Genomic DNA, 21,493 nt, shown 5'->3' with positions numbered 1-21,493 from the left:
AAAATGGAGCTATGAAAGGTTTGACGTAAGAGGAGGGAAAGCACCTTCAAGGTTAGTGCCATGGAGATTTTGCCAATAAAATCAGCATTCACCATTAAATTGGGAGATTTTCATCACAGGTTACTTGTTTTGACATAAAGGTATGAAGGCACAGGCGCATTAACCATCTAAGCCACAGCACCTACTGGCAGACCAGCTCTGCAAGTTTGGAGCAGATTTCCATTATTTTGATTACCGCTCAGTATTGCTGATTTCTCATGCTGACTTTGAGAGTGCAAATTTCATTGGCACTGGACTTTTGAAACTGCAAAAATTGCTGTTATCTCTGAAAGTTATTAGATTATAGCATTCTGCAGGGAAAAGTAAACAAACAGGAAATATTTTGTGAATTGGAAGTAATTAAACATGACCACAACACTATTGTGATACAATGCAGGACAAGACCAGGAGAGAGTTTTTACATTAACTGAAAATCTAACAAAAATTCTTGAAAGTTGTCGACGGCAATTGCAATTTGGCAAACACGACGTTGTCACGGTTCATCCACTTTCCCAAAATCACCCTGCATTCTTTATTCTTTTTTCCTGTCGTTCATTGGGAACAAAAACACCTTGAGACAAAGTTGAAGCCCAGGCAGGGACTTAAACCCATCGATCTTCAGATTAAAAGTCAGACACTCTACCGACTGCGCTTCTAGGGCCCATACCAAACGCAGTCTTATAGCTCACTTCAAAGTCTCATATTGTATATTTTGAATTTCTTTCAATGGTAATTCAGCCACACCAGCACATTTCCCTCGCAAGCAGACCGGCAGCCTCCCTTTGGCTTCCTTTCTCAAATTCTTCAGCTTGTTCTCGCTTTTTACCAGTGACTTGTGATCTGACAACTGTTTACCCAGGGACCTGCACTGGGACTTCAAAACTTTGAAGATTACGTTTAGTTCGTGAGATCTGAGTGGGAAGCTACAGAGACAAAGATTCTATTTTGAGAGAGGGAATAAAAGGTATCATCTGGTGTTTGTTGTGGCAGTGTGTGAACGTAAATAAATTCATCTTGTAAACTAGCAAATTATGCAAATCGCAAAGTTTCAGGATATAAATAGATCTGTCAGCACCACATCATCATGGAAAATAACCCCATCCTTTATCCCGCCCGAGTCGTTCTTGCAAACGTGCAGCAACATAAATCGTTCAATATAAAAGCAAATTACTGCGGATGTAAAATCTGAAAGAAAAACAGGAAATGATGGAAAATCTCAGCGGGTCTGGCACCACCTGTGAAGAGAGAACCGAGTTAACATTTCGAGTCCGGGTCACTCTTCGTCCCAGTAAATCAATTAATCATTCAATCGTTGCTCACAGATGTCGCTAAGAAACATTCAAAAAGTTCCTTCAGGATTACCGGAGGTAAATCCTATCATGCATTCAAAGAAAATACTGCAGATGGTGCGAATCTGCATGAGAAGCGAAACATGATAGGATTGAAGCTCAAAAAATCAGAGGATATATGTGGAGCCAGACACAGAGTTATCATTTCAAATCCGTGTGACCCTTAATCAGAGGTGAAGTGAGGAGTAAATGCAATGGAGTAGATGAGATGGAGTAGATGAGAAAATGGAAGTTGCGTGAAAAATGGAGCTATGAAAGGTTTGACATAAGAGTAGGGTGGGCATTTTCAAGGTTAGTGCCATGGAGATTTTGCCAATAAACTCTGCATTCACCATTAAATTTGGAGCTTTTCATAACAGGTTACTTGTTTTGACGTAAAGGTATAAAGGCACGGCTGAGATTTGAACTCAGGATCTCCTGTTTACTAGACAGGCGCTTTAACCATCTAAGCCACAGCGCCTACCTGCACACCAGCTCTCCAAGTTTGGAGCAGATTTCCATTATTTTGATTACCGCTCAGTATTGTTGATTTCTCATGCTGACTTTGAGAGTGCAAATTTCATTGGCACTGGACTTTTGAAACTGCAAAAATTGGAGTTATTTCTGAAAGTTATTAGATTATAGCATTCTGCAGGGACTAGTAAACAAACAGGAAATATTTTGTGAATTGGAAGTAATTAAACATGACCACAAAACTATAGTGGTATAATGCAGGACAAGACCAGGAGAGAGTTTTGACATTAACTGAAAATCTAGCAAAAATTCTTGAAAGTTGTCGGCGGCAATTGCAATTTGGCAAACACGATGTTGTCACGGTTCATCCACTTTCCCAAAATCACCCTGCATTTTTTATTTTTTTTTCCTGTCGTTCATTGGGAACAAACACACCTTGAGACAAAGTTGAAGCCCAGGCAGGGACTTAAACCCATCGATCTTCAGATTAAAAGTCAGATGCTCTACCGACTGCGCTTCCAGGGCCCATTCCAAACGCAGTCTTATAGCTCACTTCAAAGTCTCATATTGTATATTTTGAATTTCCTTCAATGGTAATTCAGCCTCACCAGCACATTTCCCTCGCAAGCAGACCGGCAGCCTCCCTTTGGCTTCCTTTCTCAAATTCTTCAGCTTGTACTCGCTTTTTACCAGTGACTTGTGATGTGACAACTGTTTACCCAGGGACCTGCACTGGGACTTCAAGACTTTGAAGATTACGTTTAGTTCGGTGAGATCTGAGTGGGAAGCTACAGAGACAAAGATTGTATTTTGAGAGAGGGAATAAAAGGTATCATCTGGTGTTTGTTGTGGCAGTGTGTGAACGTAAATAAATTCATCTAGTAATCTAGCAAATTATGCAAATCGCAAAGTTTCAGGATATAAATAGATCTGTCAGCACCACATCATCATGGAAAATAACCCCATCCTTTATCCCGCCCTTGTCGTTCTTGCAAACGTGCAGCAACATAAATCGTTCAATTTAAAAGCAAATTACTGCGGATGTAAAATCTGAAAGAAAAACAGGAAATGATGGAAAATCTCAGCGGGTCTGGCACCACCTGTGAAGAGAGAACCGAGTTAACATTTCGAGTCCGGGTCACTCTTCGTCACAGTAAATCAATTAATCATTCAATCGTTGCTCACAGATGTCGCTAAAAAACAATCAAAATGTTCCTTCAGGATTACCGGAGGTAAATCCTGTCATACATTCAAAGAAAATACTGCGGATGTTGCAAATCTGCATGAGAAGCTAAACATGATAGGATTGAAGCTCAAAAATTCAGAGGATATATGTGGAGCCAGACACAGAGTTAACATTTCAAATCCGTGTGATCCTTAATCAGAGCTGAAGTGAGGAGTAAATGCAATGGAGCCGATGAGATGGTGTAAGGTTTTCGGGCAATTCGGCCCTTTTTGGACTGCCCAAGAATAAAACCCAGAGACTGTAAACTGACTTTTCAGCCAAGAGAACGTAACCAATTTTCCCAGCAGGCTTGGTCCGCTGAGCTGAGTAGGGACATAAGTATTTACAAACCCCCCCCTAGGAGCTACAAGGAAGAAGGAGCCAGACAACGAGATAAGATTAACACACAGAGAAAGGGGCACGGGAATACACAGGGGGCCTGCCTGCAAGCAGGACAATGGGATGGTCATAGCCCCATGCAAATGTAAATGACCTGGCCTCCACCAGAGCAGAATCCAATTAACACCCCATCAACATAGCAAGGTGAGAATAGCAGCCATCTCCGGAGCAGCTGGAAGACCTTTGGAAAATCTTCACAAGAGAGCCTAACCTTGTTATCCCAAAAAGCAGACTGTCTGGGCTCAGTACATTGCGCTGGAAAAGCCCCTTGAAGATAAGCGGTAGAAAAAACCAAGTTGGAGGCGGACCTGGGGGAGGTACTCCAATCTTGACAGAAGCTACCGGCAGGAACTCACTGGGAGAAGGGGGCGGAGTCAGCGCCAAATTCAAATCGCGGACGGTAGAAAAAACCAAGTTGGAGGCGGACCTGGGGGAGGTACTCCAATCTTGACAGAAGCTACCGGCAGGAACTCACTGGGAAAAAGGGGCGGAGTCAGCGCCAAATTCAAATCGCTGACGGTAGAAAAAACCAAGTTGGAGGCGGACCTGGGGGAGGTACTCCAATCTTGACAGAAGCTACCGGCAGGAACTCACTGGAAGGAGGGGGCGGAGTCGGCGCCAAATTCAAATCGCGCAGGTCTGCCTAGCTGGAAGGAGCGGACCTGCGAGGAATACCCGGAAACAAACAGCTCTGACCGGCTCAAAGGGGGCGGGACCAGCGGGAACTTTAAACCTTACCTTTTCAATGCAAAAGGGGCTGGCCGAACACAGGACAAAGCCAGGTAAAACAATATAAAAGGGGCTGTGTTTGGATTGAGGGTCTCTTGGCTCTTGGCTCTTGGCTCGACCTCTCCACCTTTGACTTGACCTCTGCAGCCTGTGACCGTAAGTACCCTGCAGCAGCTTGCGAAACTCCCTTGACTTTAATAGTGGTTGAGGCTTTGGGGAAGGGGACTTGATTTGTGTTTTGTGCTATTGCTAAAACTGTGTAACCATAAGATTTTTCGTTGTGTCCGTTATAGTGCTTTCTGAATAGACTTAGTTTGTGTTAGAGTTTAAGATTTTATTATATTTTCTTCTGTTGATGATTTTGACCTGGGTTTTGCAATAAACCTTGATTTGCTGATAATTGGAGTCGTTTAAATTCTTCAATCTCTCACCAGCGATCTCTGACCAAGTCATTGTTAAAATATTCCTCACCTTAATTCCGGGTCCAAGAATCAAGGGTCATCTTGAGCGATTCACTCAGGACAGGCTGCTGGTTAGGTAATAAACAGCAGTGTCCTATTCTCTCTCTTGGGAAAGCTACTCCAGCGAAGTAGGAACCGGGTGGGTGTTGCACCACCGGCAAGAGAGAGAATCACCTGGGTATTGGTAGGGGTCTGGAGATCTGTGTGATATAAGCCTCAGGCTGCCGGTTAGGGATAAACGGCAGGCTTGTTTCAGTGCTCTCTTCAGTGGAAGTGTCCCAGTGCGGCATCCCCTGGCCTCTGAAGTTTCAGTGCCAGCTGGAGAGAGACACACACAGATACTCAAACCCCAGATATCGGCCCAGTAGTGGAGTAGCAGAGATGGCACCCTCTACAATGGAGTAGATGAGAAAATGGAGCTATGAAAGGTTTGACATTAGAGTAGGGTGGGCATTTTCAAGGTTAGTGCCATGGAGATTTTGCCATTTAACTCTGCATTCACCATTAAATTGGGAGCTTTCATAACAGGTTACTTGTTTTGACAGAAAGGTATAAAGGCACTGCTGAGATTTGAACTAAGGATCTCCTGTTTACTAGACAGGCGCTTTAACCATCTAAGCCACAGCACCTACTTGCACACCAGCTCTGCAAGTTTGGAGCAGATTTCCATTATTTTGATTACCGCTCAGTATTGTTGATTTCTCATGCTGACTTTGAGAGTGCAAATTTCATTGGCACTGGACTTTTGAAACTGCAAAAATTGCTGTTATTTCTGAAAGTTATTAGATTATAGCATTCTGCAGGGAGAAGTTAACAAACAGGAAATATTTTGTGAATTGGAAGTAATTAAACATGACCACAAAACTATAGTGGTATAATGCAGGACAAGACCAGGAGAGAGTTTTTACATTAACTGAAAATCTAGCAAAAATTCTTGAAAGTTGTCGATGCCAATTGCAATTTGGCAAACACGACGTTGTCACAGTTCATCCACTTTCCCAAAATCACCCTGCATTCTTTATTCTTTTTTCCTGTCGTTCATTGGGAACAAACACGCCTTGAGACAAAGTTGAAGCCCAGGCAGGGACTTAAACCCATCGACCTTCAGATTAAAAGTCAGATGCTCTACCGACTGCGCTTCCAGGGCCCATTCCAAACGCAGTCTTATAGCTCACTTCAAAGTCTCATATTGTATATTTTGAATTTCCTTCAATGGTAATTCAGCCTCACCAGCACATTTCCCTCGCAAGCAGACTGGCAGCCTCCCTTTGGCTTCCTTTCTCAAATTCTTCAGCTTGTTCTCGCTTTTTACCAGTGACTTGGGATTTGACAACTGTTTACCCAGGGACCTGCACTGGGACTTCAAGACTTTGAAGATTACGTTTAGTTCGGTGAGATCTGAGTGGGAAGCTACAGAGACAAAGATTGTATTTTGAGAGAGGGAATAAAAGGTATCATCTGGTGTTTGTTGTGGCAGTGTGTGAACATATATAAATTCATCTAGCAAACTAGCAAATTATGCAAATCGCAAAGTTTCAGGATATAAATAGATCTGTCAGCACCACATCATCATGGAAAATAACCCCATCCTTTATCCCGCCCGAGTCGTTCTTGCAAACGTGCAGCAACATTAATCGATCATTATAAAAGCAAATTACTGCGGATGTAAAATCTGAAAGAAAACAGGAAATGATGGAAAATGTCAGCGGGTCAGGCACCACCTGTGAAGAGAGAACCGAGTTAACATTTCGAGTCCGGGTCACTCTTCGTCCCAGTAAATCAATTAATCATTCAGTCGTTTCTCACAGATGTCGCTAAAAAACATTCAAAAAGTTTCTTCAGGATTACCGGAGGTAAATCCTGTCATGCATTCAAAGAAAATACTGCAGATGTTGCGAATCTGCATGAGAAGCTAAACATGATAGGATTGAAGCTCAAAAATTCAGAGGATATATGTGGAGCCAGACACAGCGTTAACATTTCAAATCCGTGTGATCCTTAATCAGAGCTGAAGTGAGGAGTAAATGCAATGGAGTCGATGAGATGGAGTAGATGAGAAAATGGAAGTTGCGTGAAAAATGGAGCTAAGAAAGGTTTGACATAAGAGTAGGGAGGGCATCTTCAAGGTTAGTGCCATGGAGATTTTGCCAATAAACTCTGCATTCACCATTAAATTGGGAGCTTTTCATAACAGGTTACTTGTTTTGATGTAAAGGTATTAAGGCACTGCTGAGATTTGAACTCAGGATCTCCTGTTTACTAGACAGGCACTTTTACCATCTAAGCCACAGCACCTACTTGCAGACTCGCTCTGCAAGTTTGGAGCAGATTTCCATTATTTTGATTACCGCTCAGTATTGTTGATTTCTCATACTGACTTTGAGAGTGCAAATTTCATTGGCACTGGACTTTTGAAACTGCAAAAATTGCTGTTATTTCTGAAAGTTATTAGATTATAGCATTCTGCAGGGAGAAGTAAACAAACAGGAAATATTTTGTGAATTGGAAGTAATTAAACATGACCACAAAACTACAGTGGTATAATGCAGGACAAGACCAGGAGAGAGTTTTTACATTAACTGAAAATCTAGCAGAAATTCTTGAAAGTTGTTGACGCCAATTGCAATTTGGCAAACACGGCGTTGTCACAGTTCATCCACTTTCCCAAAATCACCCTGCTTTCTTTATTCTTTTTTCCTGTCGTTCATTGGGAACAAAAACGCCTTGAGACAAAGTTGAAGCCCAGGCAGGGACTTAAACCCATCGATCTTCAGATTAAAAGTCAGATGCTCTACCGACTGCACTTCCAGGGCCCATTCCAAACACAGTCTTATAGCTCACTTCAATGTCTCATATTGTATATTTTGAATTTCCTTCAATGGTAATTCAGCCTCACCAGCACATTTCCCTCGCAAGCAGACTGGCAGCCTCCCTTTGGCTTCCTTTCTCAAATTCTTCAGCTTGTTCTCGCTTTTTACCAGTGACTTGTGATTTGACAACTGTTTACCCAGGGACCTGCACTGGGACCACAAGACTTTGAAGATCACGTTTAGTTCGGTGAGATCTGAGTGGGAAGCTACAGAGACAAAGATTGTATTTTGACAGAGGGAATAAAAGGTATCATCTGGTGTTTGTTGTGGCAGTGTGTGAACGTAAATAAATTCATCTAGTAAACTAGCGAATTATGCAAATCGCAAAGTTTCAGGATATAAATAGATCTGTCAGCACCACATCATCATGGAAAATAACCCCATCCTTTATACCGCCCGAGTCGTTCTTGCAAACGTGCAGCAACATAAATCGTTCAATATAAAAGCAAATTACTGCGGATGTAAAATCTGAAAGAAAAACAGGAAATGATGGAAAATCTCAGCGGGTCTGGCACCACCTGTGAAGAGAGAACCGAGTTAACATTTCGAGTCCGGGTCACTCTTCGTCACAGTAAATCAATTAATCATTCAATCGTTGCTCACAGATGTCGCTAAAAAACATTCAAAATGTTCCTTCAGGATTACCGGAGGTAAATCCTATCATGCATTCAAAGAAAATACTGCGGATGTTGCAAATCTGCATGAGAAGCTAAACATGATAGGATTGAAGCTCAAAAATTCAGAGGATATATGTGGAGCCAGACACAGAGTTAACATTTCAAATCCGTGTGATCCTTAATCAGAGCTGAAGTGAGGAGTAAATGCAATGGAGTAGATGAGATGGAGTAGATGAGAAAATGGAAGTTGCGTGAAAAATGGAGCTATGAAAGGTTTGACATAAGAGTAGGGAGGGCATCTTCAAGGTTAGTGCCATGGAGATTTTGCCAATAAACTCTGCATTCACCATTAAATTGGGAGCTTTTCATAACAGGTTACTTGTTTTGATGTAAAGGTATAAAGGCACTGCTGAGATTTGAACTCAGGATCTCCTGTTTACTAGACAGGCACTTTTACCATCTAAGCCACAGCACCTACTTGCAGACTCGCTCTGCAAGTTTGGAGCAGATTTCCATTATTTTGATTACCGCTCAGTATTGTTGATTTCTCATACTGACTTTGAGAGTGCAAATTTCATTGGCACTGGACTTTTGAAACTGCAAAAATTGCTGTTATTTCTGAAAGTTATTAGATTATAGCATTCTGCAGGGAGAAGTAAACAAACAGGAAATATTTTGTGAATTGGAAGTAATTAAACATGACCACAAAACTACAGTGGTATAATGCAGGACAAGACCAGGAGAGAGTTTTTACATTAACTGAAAATCTAGCAGAAATTCTTGAAAGTTGTCGACGCCAATTGCAATTTGGCAAACACGGCGTTGTCACAGTTCATCCACTTTCCCAAAATCACCCTGCTTTCTTTATTCTTTTTTCCTGTCGTTCATTGGGAACAAAAACGCGTTGAGACAAAGTTGAAGCCCAGGCAGGGACTTAAACCCATCGATCTTCAGATTAAAAGTCAGATGCTCTACCGACTGCGCTTCCAGGGCCCATTCCAAACACAGTCTTATAGCTCACTTCAATGTCTCATATTGTATATTTTGAATTTCCTTCAATGGTAATTCAGCCTCACCAGCACATTTCCCTCGCAAGCAGACTGGCAGCCTCCCTTTGGCTTCCTTTCTCAAATTCTTCAGCTTGTTCTCGCTTTTTACCAGTGACTTGTGATTTGACAACTGTTTACCCATGGACCTGCACTGGGACCACAAGACTTTGAAGATCACGTTTAGTTCGGTGAGATCTGAGTGGGAAGCTACAGAGACAAAGATTGTATTTTGACAGAGGGAATAAAAGGTATCATCTGGTGTTTGTTGTGGCAGTGTGTGAACGTAAATAAATTCATCTAGTAAACTAGCGAATTATGCAAATCGCAAAGTTTCAGGATATAAATAGATCTGTCAGCACCACATCATCATGGAAAATAACCCCATCCTTTATACCGCCCGAGTCGTTCTTGCAAACGTGCAGCAACATAAATCGTTCAATATAAAAGCAAATTACTGCGGATGTAAAATCTGAAAGAAAAACAGGAAATGATGGAAAATCTCAGCGGGTCTGGCACCACCTGTGAAGAGAGAACCGAGTTAACATTTCGAGTCCGGGTCACTCTTCGTCACAGTAAATCAATTAATCATTCAATCGTTGCTCACAGATGTCGCTAAAAAACATTCAAAATGTTCCTTCAGGATTACCGGAGGTAAATCCTATCATGCATTCAAAGAAAATACTGCGGATGTTGCAAATCTGCATGAGAAGCTAAACATGATAGGATTGAAGCTCAAAAATTCAGAGGATATATGTGGAGCCAGACACAGAGTTAACATTTCAAATCCGTGTGATCCTTAATCAGAGCTGAAGTGAGGAGTAAATGCAATGGAGTAGATGAGATGGAGTAGATGAGAAAATGGAAGTTGCGTGAAAAATGGGGCTATGAAAGGTTTGACATTAGAGTAGGGAGGGCATCTTCAAGGTTAGTGCCATGGAGATTTTGCCAATAAACTCTGCATTCACCATTAAATTGGGATCTTTTCATAACAGGCTACTTGTTTTAATGTAAAGGTATAAAGGAACTGCTGAGATTTGGACTCAGGATCTCCTGTTTACTGGATAGGCGCTTTTACCATCTCAGCCACAGCACCTACTTGCAGACTAGCTCTGCAAGTTTGGAACAGATTTCCATTATTTTGATTACCGCACAGTATTGTTGATTTCTCATGCTGACTTTGAGAGTGCAAATTTCATCGGCACTGGACTTTTGAAACTGCAAAAATTGCAGTTATTTCTGAAAGTTATTAGATTATAGCATTCTGCAGGGAGAAGTAAACAAACAGGAAATATTTTGTGAATTGGAAGTAATTAAACATGACCACAAAACTATAGTGGTATAATGCAGGACAAGACCAGGTGAGAGTTTTTACATTAACTGAAAATCTAGCAAAAATTCTTGAAAGTTGTCGACGGCAATTGCAATTTGGCAAACACGACGTTGTCACGGTTCATCCACTTTCCCAAAATCACCCTGCATTCTTTATTTTTTTTTCCTGTCGTTCATTGGGAACAAACCCGCCTTGAGACAAAGTTGAAGCCCAGGCAGGGACTTAAACCCATCGATCTTCAAATTAAAAGTCAGATGCTCTACCGACTGCGCTTCCAGGGCCCATTCCAAACACAGTCTTATAGCTCACTTCAATGTCTCATATTGTATATTTTGAATTTCCTTCAATGGTAATTCAGCCTCACCAGCACATTTCCCTCGCAAGCAGACCGGCAGCCTCCCTTTGGCTTCCTTTCTCAAATTCTTCAGCTTGTTCTCGCTTTTTACCAGTGACTTGTGATGTGACAACTGTTTACCCAGGGACCTGCACTGGGACTTCAAGACTTTGAAGATTACGTTTAGTTCGGTGAGATCTGAGTGGGAAGCTACAGAGACAAAGATTGTATTTTGACAGAGGGAATAAAAGGTATCATCTGGTGTTTGTTGTGGCAGTGTGTGAACGTAAATAAATTCATCTAGTAAACTAGCGAATTATGCAAATCGCAAAGTTTCAGGATATAAATAGATCTGTCAGCACCACATCATCATGGAAAATAACCCCATCCTTTATCCCGCCCGAGTCGTTCTTGCAAACGTGCAGCAACATAAATCGTTCAATATAAAAGCAAATTACTGCGGATGTAAAATCTGAAAGAAAAACAGGAAATGATGGAAAATCTCAGCGGGTCTGGCACCACCTGTGAAGAGAGAACCGAGTTAACATTTCGAGTCCGGGTCACTCTTCGTCACAGTAAATCAATTAATCATTCAATCGTTGCTCACAGATGTCGCTAAAAAACATTCAAAATGTTCCTTCAGGATTACCGGAGGTAAATCCTGTCATGCATTGAAAGAAAATACTGCGGATGTTGCAAATCTGCATGAGAAGCTAAACATGATAGGATTGAAGCTCAAAAATTCAGAGGATATATGTGGAGCCAGACACAGAGTTAACATTTCAAATCCGTGTGATCCTTAATCAGAGCTGAAGTGAGGAGTAAATGCAATGGAGTAGATGAGATGGAGTAGATGAGAAAATGGAAGTTGCGTGAAAAATGGAGCTATGAAAGGTTTGACATTAGAGTAGGGAGGGCATCTTCAAGGTTAGTGCCATGGAGATTTTGCCAATAAACTCTGCATTCACCATTAAATTGGGAGCTTTTCATAACAGGCTGCTTGTTTTAATGTAAAGGTATAAAGGAACTGCTGAGATTTGGACTCAGGATCTCCTGTTTACTAGACAGGCGCTTTTACCATCTCAGCCACAGCACCTACTTGCAGACTAGCTCTGCAAGTTTGGAACAGATTTCCATTATTTTGATTACCGCACAGTATTGTTGATTTCTCATGCTGACTTTGAGAGTGCAAATTTCATCGGCACTGGACTTTTGAAACTGCAAAAATTGCAGTTATTTCTGAAAGTTATTAGATTATAGCATTCTGCAGGGAGAAGTAAACAAACAGGAAATATTTTGTGAATTGGAAGTAATTAAACATGACCACAAAACTATAGTGGTATAATGCAGGACAAGACCAGGTGAGAGTTTTTACATTAACTGAAAATCTAGCAGAAATTCTTGAAAGTTGTCGACGGCAATTGCAATTTGGCAAACACGACGTTGTCACGGTTCATCCACTTTCCCAAAATCACCCTGCATTCTTTATTCTTTTTTCCTGTCGTTCATTGGGAACAAAAAACACCTTCAGACAAAGTTGAAGCCCAGGCAGGGACTGAAACCCATCGATCTTCAGATTAAAAGTCAGATGCTCTACCGACTGCGCTTCTAGGGCCCATTCCAAACGCAGTCTTATAGCTCACTTCAAAGTCTCATATTGTATATTTTGAATTTCCTTCAATGGTAATTCAGCCTCACCAGCACATTTCCCTCGCAAGCAGACCGGCAGCCTCCCTTTGGCTTCCGTTCTCAAATTCTTCAGCTTGTTCTCGCTTTTTACCAGTGACTTGTGATGTGACAACTGTTTACCCAGGGACCTGCACTGGGACTTCAAGACTTTGAAGATTACGTTTAGTTCGGTGAGATCTGAGTGGGAAGCTACAGAGACAAAGATTGTATTTTGAGAGAGGGAATAAAAGGTATCATCTGGTGTTTGTTGTGGCAGTGTGTGAACGTAAATAAATTCATCTTTTAAACTAGCAAATTATGCAAATCGCAAAGTTTCAGGATATAAATAGATCTGTCAGCACCACATCATCATGGAAAATAACCCCATCCTTTATCCCGCCCGAGTCCTTCTTGCAAACGTGCAGCAACATAAATCGTTCAATATAAAAGCAAATTACTGCGGATGTAAAATCTGAAAGAAAAACAGGAAATGATGGAAAATCTCAGCGGGTCTGGCACCACCTGTGAAGAGAGAACCGAGTTAACATTTCAAGTCCGGGTCACTCTTCGTCCCAGTAAATCAATTAATCATTCAATCGTTGCTCACAGATGTCGCTAAAAAACATTCAAAAAGTTCCTTCAGGATTACCGGAGGTAAATCCTGTCATGCATTCAAAGAAAATACTGCAGATGGTGCGAATCTGCATGAGAAGCTAAACATGATAGGATTGAAGCTCAAAAAATCAGAGGATATATGTGGAGCCAGACACAGCGTTAACATTTCAAATCCGTGTGATCCTTAATCAGAGCTGAAGTGAGGAGTAAATGCAATGGAGTAGATGAGATGGAGAAGATGAGAAAATGGAAGTTGCGTGAAAAATGGAGCTATGAAAGGTTTGACATAAGAGTAGGGAGAGCATCTTCAAGGGTAGTGCCATGGAGATGTTGCCAATAAACTCTGCATTCACCATGAAATTGGGAGCGTTTCACAACAGGTGACTTGTTTTGACGTAAAGGTATAAAGGCACTGCTGAGATTTGAACTCAGGATCTCCTGTTTACTAGACAGGCGCTTTAACCACCTAAGCCACAGCGCCTACTTGCACACCAGCTCTGCAAGTTTGGAGCAGATTTCAATTATTTTGATTACCGCTCAGTATTGTTGATTTCTCATGCTGACTTTGAGAGTGCAAATTTCATCGGCACTGGACTTTTGAAACTGCAAAAATTGCAGTTATTTCTGAAAGTTATTAGTTTATAGCATTCTGCAGGGAGAAGTAAACAAACAGGAAATATTTTGTGAATTGGAAGTAATTAAACATGACCACAAAACTACAGTGGTATAATGCAGGACAAGACCAGGAGAGAGTTTTTACATTAACTGAAAGTCTAGCAGAAATTCTTGAAAGTTGTCGACGTCAATTGCAATTTGGCAAACACGACGTTGTCACGGTTCATCCACTTTCCCAAAATCACCCTGCATTCTTTATTTTTTTTTCCTGTCGTTCATTGGGAACAAAAACGCCTTGAGACAAAGTTGAAGCCCAGGCAGGGACTTAAACCCATCGACCTTCAGATTAAAAGTCAGATGCTCTACCGACTGCGCTTCCAGGGCCCATTGCAAACACAGTCGTATAGCTCACTTCAATGTCTCATATTGTATATTTTGAATTTCCTTCAATGGTAATTCAGCCTCACCAGCACATTTCCCTCGCAAGCAGACCGGCAGCCTCCCTTTGGCTTCCTTTCTCAAATTCTTCAGCTTGTTCTCTCTTTTTACCAGTGACTTGTGATGTGACAACTGTTTACCCAGGGACCTGCACTGGGACTTCAAGACTTTGAAGATTACGTTTAGTTCGGTGAGATCTGAGTGGGAAGCTACAGAGACAAAGATTGTATTTTGAGAGAGGGAATAAAAGGTATCATCTGGTGTTTGTTGTGGCAGTGTGTGAACGTAAATAAATTCATCTTGTAAACTAGCAAATTATGCAATTCGCAAAGTTTCAGGATATAAATAGATCTGTCAGCACCACATCATCATGGAAAATAACCCCATCCTTTATCCCGCCCGAGTCCTTCTTGCAAACGTGCAGCAACATAAATCGTTCAATATAAAAGCAAATTACTGCGGATGTAAAATCTGAAAGAAAAACAGGAAATGATGGAAAATCTCAGCGGGTCTCCACCACCTGTGAAGAGAGAACCGAGTTAACATTTCGAGTCCGGGTCACTCTTCATCCCAGTAAATCAATTAATCATTCAATCGTTGCTCACAGATGTCGCTAAAAAACATTCAAAAAGTTCCTTCAGGATTACCGGAGGTAAATCCTGTCATGCATTCAAAGAAAATACTGCAGATGGTGCGAATCTGCATGAGAAGCTAAACATGATAGGATTGAAGCTCAAAAATTCAGAGGATATATGTGGAGCCAGACACAGCTTTAACATTTCAAATCCGTGTGATCCTTAATCAGAGCTGAAGTGAGGAGTAAATGCAATGGAGTAGATGAGATGGAGTAGATGAGAAAATGGAAGTTGCGTGAAAAATGGTGCTATGAAAGGTTTGACATTAGAGTAGGGAGGGAATTTTCAAGGTAAGTGCCAAGGAGATTTTGCCATTTAACTCTGCATTCACCATTAAATTGGGAGCTTTCATAACAGGTTACTTGTTTTGACAGAAAGGTATAAAGGCGCTGCTGAGATTTGAACTCAGGATCTCCTGTATACTAGACAGGCGCTGTAACCATCTAAGCCACAGCACCTACTTGCACACCAACTCTGCAAGTTTGGAGCAGATTTCCATTATTTTGATTACCGCTCAGTATTGTTGATTTCTCATACTGACTTTGAGAGTGCAAATTTCATTGGCACTGGACTTTTAAAACTGCAAAAATTGCTGTTATTTCTGAAAGTTATTAGATTATCGCATTCTGCAGGGAAAAGTAAACAAACAGGAAATATGTTGTGAATTGGAAGTAATTAAAAATGACCACAAAACTATTGTGATACAATGCAGGACAAGACCAGGAGAGAGTTTATACATTAACTGAAAATTTAGCAGAAATTCTTGAAAGTTGTCGACGCCAATTGCAATTTGGCAAACACGACGTTGTCACAGTTCATCCACTTTCCCAAAATCGCCCTGCATTCTTTATTTTTTTTTCTGTCGTTCATTGGGAACAAAAACGCCTTGAGACAAACTTGAAGCCCAGGCAGGGACTTAAACCCATCGATCTTCAGGTTAAAAGTCGGATGCTCTACCGACTGCGCTTCCAGGGCCCATTCCAAACGCAGTCTTATAGCTCACTTCAAAGTCTCATATTGTATATTTTGAATTTCCTTCAATGGTAATTCAACCTCACCAGCACATTTCCCTCGCAAGCAGACCGGCAGCCTCCCTTTGGCTTCCTTTCTCAAATTCTTCAGCTTGTACTCGCTTTTTACCAGTGACTTGTGGTGTGAAAACTGTTTACCTCGGGACCTGCACTGGGACTTCAAGACTTTGAAGATTACTTTTAGTTCGGTGAGATCTGAGTGGGAAGCTACAGAGACAAAAATTGTATTTTGAGAGAGGGAATAAAAGGTATCATCTGGTGTTTGTTGTGGCAGAGTGTGAACGTAAATAAATTCATCCAGGAAATTAGCAAATTATGCAAATCGCAAAGTTTCAGGATATAAATAGATCTGTCAGCACCACATCATCATGGAAAATAACCCCATCCTTTATCCCGCTCGAGTCGTTCTTGCAAACGTGCAGCAACATAAATCGTTCAATCTAAAAGCAAAGTACTGCGAATGTAAAATCTGAAAGAAAAACAGGAAATGACGGAAAATCTCAGCGGGTCTGGCACCATCTGTGAAGAGAGAACCGAGTTAACATTTCGAGTCCGGGTCACTCTTCGTCACAGTAAATCAATTAATCATTCAATCGTTGCTCACAGATGTCGCGAAAAAACATTCAAAATGTTCCTTCTGGATTACCGGAGGTAAATCCTGACATGCATTCAAAGAAAATATTGCGGATGTTGCGAATCTGCATGAGAAGCGAAGCATGATAGGATTGAAGCTCAAAAAATCAGAGGATACATGTGGAGCCAGACACAGAGTTAACATTTCAAATCCGTGTGATCCTTAATCAGAGCTGAAGTGAGGAGTAATTGCAATGGAGTAGATGAGAAAATGGAAGTTGCGTGAAAAAAGGAGCTATGAAAGGTTTGACATAAGAGTAGGGGGTGCATCTTCAAGGTTAGTGCCATGGAGATTTTGCCAATAAACTCTGCATTCACCATTAAATTGGGAGCTTTTCATAACAGGTTACTTGTTTTGACGTAAAGGTATAAAGGCACTGCTGAGATTTAAAGTCAAGATCTCCTGTTTACGAGACAGGCACTTTAACCATCTAAACCACAGCACCTACTTGCAGACCTGCTCTGCAAGTTTGGAGCAGATTTCCATTATTTTGATTACCGCTCAGTATTGTTGATTTCCCATGCTGACTTTGAGAGTGCAAATTTCATCGGCACTGGAATTTTGAAACTGCAAAAATTGCAGTTATTTCTGAAAGTTATTAGATTATAGCATTCTGCAGGGAGATGTAAACAAACAGGAAATATTTTGTGAATTGGAAGTAATTAAACATGACCACAAAACTACAGTGGTATAATGCAGGACAAGACCAGGAGAGAGTTTTTACATTAACTGAAAATCCAGCAACATTTCTTGAAAGTTGTCGACGGCAATTGCAATTTGGCAAACACGACATTGGCACGGTTCATCCACTTTCCCAAAATCACCCTGCATTCTTTATTCTTTTTTCCTGTCATTCATTGGGAACAAAAACGCCTTGAGACAAAGTTGAAGCCCAGGCAGGGAGTTAAACCCATCGATCGTCAGATTAAATGTCAGATGCTCTACCGACTGCGCTTCCAGGGCCCATTCCAAACACAGACTTATGGCTCACTTCAAAGTCTCATATTGTATATTTTGAATTTCCTTCAATGGTAATTCAGCCTCACCAGCACATTTCCCTCACAAGCAGACCGGCAGCCTCCCTTTGCCTTCCTTTCTCAAATTCTTCAGCTTGTACTCGCTTTTTACCAGTGACTTGTGATGTGAAAACTGTTTACCCAGGGACCTGCACTGGGACTTCAAGACTTTGAAGATTACGTTTAGTTCGGTGAGATCTGAGTGGGAAGCTACAGAGACAAAAATTGTATTTTGAGAGAGGGAATAAAAGGTATCATCTGGTGTTTGTTGTGGCAGAGTGTGAACGTAAATAAATTCATCCAGTATATTAGCAAATTATGCAAATCGCAAAGTTTCAGGATATAAATAGATCTGTCAGCACCACATCATCATGGAAAATAACCCCATCCTTTATCCCGCTCGAGTCGTTCTTTCAAACGTGCAGCAACATAAATCGTTCAATATGAAAGCAAATTACTGCGAATGTAAAATCTGACAGAAAAACAGGAAATGACGGAAAATCTCAGCGGGTCTGGCACCATCTGTGAAGAGAGAACCGAGTTAACATTTCGAGTCCGGGTCACTCTTCGTCACAGTAAATCAATTAATCATTCAATCGTTGCTCACAGATGTCGCTAAAAAACATTCAAAATGTTCCTTCTGGATTACCGGACGTAAATCCTGTCATGCACTCAAAGAAAATACTGCGGATGTTGCGAATCTGCATGAGAAGCGAAACATGATAGGATTGAAGCTCAAAAAATCAGAGGATACATGTGGAGCCAGACACAGAGTTAACATTTCAAATCCGTGTGATCCTTAATCAGAGCTGAAGTGAGGAGTAATTGCAATGGAGTAGATGAGATGGAGCAGATGAGAAAATGGAAGTTGCGTGAAAAATGGAGCTATGAAAGGTTTGACATAAGAGTAGGGAGAGCATCTTCAAGGTTAGTGCCATGGAGATTTTGCCAATAAACTCCGCATTCACCATTAAATTGGGAGCTTTTCATAACAGGCTACTTGTTTTGACGTAAAGGTATAAAGGCACTGCTGAGATTTTAACTCAGGATCTCCTGTTTACTAGACATGTGCTTTTACCATCTAAGCCACAGCACCTACTTGCTGAAGAAATCTGCAAGTTTGGAGCAGATTTCCATTATTTTGATTACGGCTCAGTATTGTTGATTTCTCATGCTGACTTTGAGAGTGCAAATTTCATTGGCACTGGACTTTTGAAACTGCAAAAATTGCAGTTATTTCTGAAAGTTATTAGATTATATCATTCTGCAGGGACAAGTAAACAAACAGGAAATATTTTGTGAATTGGAAGTAATTAAACATGACCACAAAACTACAGTGGTATAATGCAGGACAAGACCAGGAGAGAGTTTTTACATTAACTGAAAATCTAGCAAAAATTCTTGAAAGTTGTCGACGGCAATTGCAATTTGGCAAACACGACGTTGTCATGGTTCATCCACTTTCCCAAAATCATCTGCATTCTTTATTTTTTTTTCCTGTCGTTCATTGGGAACAAACACGCCTTGAGACAAAGTTGAAGCCCAGGCAGGGACTTAAACCCATCGATCTTCAGATTAAAAGTCAGATGCTCAACTGACTGCGCTTCCAGGGCCCATTCCAAACACAGTCTTATAGCTCACTTCAAAGTCTCATATTGTATATTTATAATTTCCTTCAATGGTAATTCGGCCTCACCAGCACATTTCCCTCGCAAGCAGACCGGCAGCCTCCCTTTGGCTTCCTTTCTCAAATTCTTCAGCTTGTACTCGCTTTTTACCAGTGACTTGTGATGTGACAACTGTTTACACAGGGACCTGCACTGGGACTTCAAGACTTTGAAGATTATGTTTAGTTCGGTGAGATCTGAGTGGGAAGCTACAGTGACAAAGATTGTATTTTGAGAGAGGAAATAAAAGGTATCATCTGGTGTTTGTTGTGGCAGTGTGTGAACGTAAATAAATTCATCTAGTAATCTAGCAAATTATGCAAATCGCAAAGTTTCAGGATATAAATAGATCTGTCAGCACCACATCATCATGGAAAATAACCCCATCCTTTAACCCGCCCGAGTCGTTCTTGCAAATGTGCAGCAACATAAATCGTTCAATATAAAAGCAAATTACTGCGGATGTAAAATCTGAAAGAAAAACAGGAAATGACGGAAAATCTCAGCGGGTCTGGCACCATCTGTGAAGAGAGAACCGAGTTAACATTTCGAGTCCGGGTCACTCTTCGTCACAGTAAATCAATTAATCATTCAATCGTTGCTCAGAGATGTCGCTAAAAAACATTCAAAATGTTCCTTCTGGATTACCGGAGGTAAATCCTGTCATGCATGCAAAGAAAATACTGCGGATGTTGCGAATCTGCATGAGAAGCGAAACGTGATAGGATAGAAATTCAAAAAATCAGAGGATATATGTGGAGCCAGACACAGAGTTAACATTTCAAATCCGTGTGATCCTTAATCAGAGCTGAAGTGAGGAGTAAATGCAATGGAGTATAGGAGATGGAGTAGATTTGAAAATGGAAGTTGCGTGAAAATTGGAGCTATGAAAGGTTTGACATAAGAGTCGGGAGGGTATCTTCAAGGTTCGTGCCATGGAGATTTTGCCAATAAACTCTGCATTCACCATTAAATTGGGAGCTTTTCATGACAGCGTGACTTGTTTTGACGTAAAGGTATAAAGGCACTGCTGAGATTTGAACTCAGGATCTCTTGTTTATTAGACAGGCGGTTTAACGATCTGAGCCACAGCACCTATTGGCAGACCAGCTCTGCAAGTTTGGAGCAGATTTCCATTATTTTGATTACCGCTCAGTATTGTTGATTTCTCATGATGACTTTGAGAGTGCAAATTTCATTGGCACTGGACCTTTGAAACCGCAAAAATTGCAGTTATTTCTGAAAGTTATTAGATTATAGCATTCTGCAGGGAGAAGTAAACAAACAGGAAATATTTTGTGAATTGGAAGTAATTAAACATGACCACAAAACTATAGTGGTATAATGCAGGACAAGACCAGGAGAGGGTTTTTACATTAACTGAAAATCTAGCAAAAATTCTTGAAAGTTGTCGACGGCAATTGCAATTTGGCAAAAACGACGTTGTCATGGTTCATCCACTTTCCCAAAATCACCCTGCATTCTTTATTTTATTCCTGTCATTCATTGGGAACAAACACGCCTTGAGACAAAGTTGAAGCCCAGGCAGGGACTTAAACCCATCGATCTTCAGATTAAAAGTCAGTTGCTCTACCGACTGCGCTTCCAGGGCCAATTCCAAACGCAGTCTTATAGCTCACTTCAAAGTCTCATATTGTATATTTTGAATTTCCTTCAATGGTAATTCAGCCTCACCAGCACATTTCCCTCGCAAGCAGACCGGCAGCCTCCCTTTGGCTTCCTTTCTCAAATTCTTCAGCTTGTACTCGCTTTTTACCAGTGACTTGTGATGTGACAACTGTTTACACAGGGACCTGCACTGGGACTTCAAGACTTTGAAGATTACGTTTAGTTCGGTGAGATCTGAGTGGGAAGCTACAGAGACAAAGATTGTATTTTGAGAGAGGGAATAAAAGGTATCATCTGGTGTTTGTTGTGGCAGAGTGTGGACGTAAATAAATTCATCGAGTAATCTAGCAAATTATGCAAATCGCAAAGTTTCAGGATATAAATAGATCTGTCAGCACCACATCATCATGGAAAATAAACCCATCCTTTATCCCGCCCGAGTCGTTCTTGCAAACGTGCAGCAACATAAATCGTTCAATATAAAAGCAAATTACTGCGGATGTAAAATCTGAAAGAAAAAAAGGAAATGACGGAAAATCTCAGCGGGTCTGGCACCATCTGTGAAGAGAGAACCGAGTTAACATTTCGAGTCCGGGTCACTCTTCGTCACAGAAAATGAATTAATCATTCAATCGTTGCTCACAGATGTTGCTAAAAAACATTCAAAATGTTCCTTCTGGATTACCGGAG

General features: G+C 41.1%; 7 non-coding genes across 7 annotated transcripts; all 7 read right to left on the bottom strand.

The window, feature by feature from the left end:
* Window positions 1–1,774: 1,774 nt before the first annotated feature.
* Window positions 1,775–1,848, bottom strand: trnat-agu (transfer RNA threonine (anticodon AGU)). Its single transcript has one exon. It is a non-coding gene; the product is annotated as a tRNA-Thr (tRNA).
* Window positions 1,849–5,210: 3,362 nt separating this feature from the next.
* On the bottom strand, window positions 5,211–5,284 carry trnat-agu (transfer RNA threonine (anticodon AGU)). Its single transcript has one exon. It is a non-coding gene; the product is annotated as a tRNA-Thr (tRNA).
* Window positions 5,285–6,876: 1,592 nt separating this feature from the next.
* On the bottom strand, window positions 6,877–6,950 carry trnat-agu (transfer RNA threonine (anticodon AGU)). Its single transcript has one exon. It is a non-coding gene; the product is annotated as a tRNA-Thr (tRNA).
* A 1,593-nt stretch (window positions 6,951–8,543) lies between these two features.
* On the bottom strand, window positions 8,544–8,617 carry trnat-agu (transfer RNA threonine (anticodon AGU)). The gene has a single exon. It is a non-coding gene; the product is annotated as a tRNA-Thr (tRNA).
* Window positions 8,618–11,877: 3,260 nt separating this feature from the next.
* Window positions 11,878–11,951, bottom strand: trnat-agu (transfer RNA threonine (anticodon AGU)). The gene has a single exon. It is a non-coding gene; the product is annotated as a tRNA-Thr (tRNA).
* Window positions 11,952–13,545: 1,594 nt separating this feature from the next.
* On the bottom strand, window positions 13,546–13,619 carry trnat-agu (transfer RNA threonine (anticodon AGU)). Its single transcript has one exon. It is a non-coding gene; the product is annotated as a tRNA-Thr (tRNA).
* Window positions 13,620–15,210: 1,591 nt separating this feature from the next.
* Window positions 15,211–15,284, bottom strand: trnat-agu (transfer RNA threonine (anticodon AGU)). Its single transcript has one exon. It is a non-coding gene; the product is annotated as a tRNA-Thr (tRNA).
* Between the last annotated feature and the right edge of the window lie 6,209 nt (window positions 15,285–21,493).

This window comes from Scyliorhinus torazame, chromosome 4, assembly GCF_047496885.1.
Source record: "Scyliorhinus torazame isolate Kashiwa2021f chromosome 4, sScyTor2.1, whole genome shotgun sequence".
Lineage (NCBI taxonomy): Eukaryota > Metazoa > Chordata > Chondrichthyes > Carcharhiniformes > Scyliorhinidae > Scyliorhinus > Scyliorhinus torazame.
This window is presented reverse-complemented; position numbering and strand designations above follow the sequence as displayed.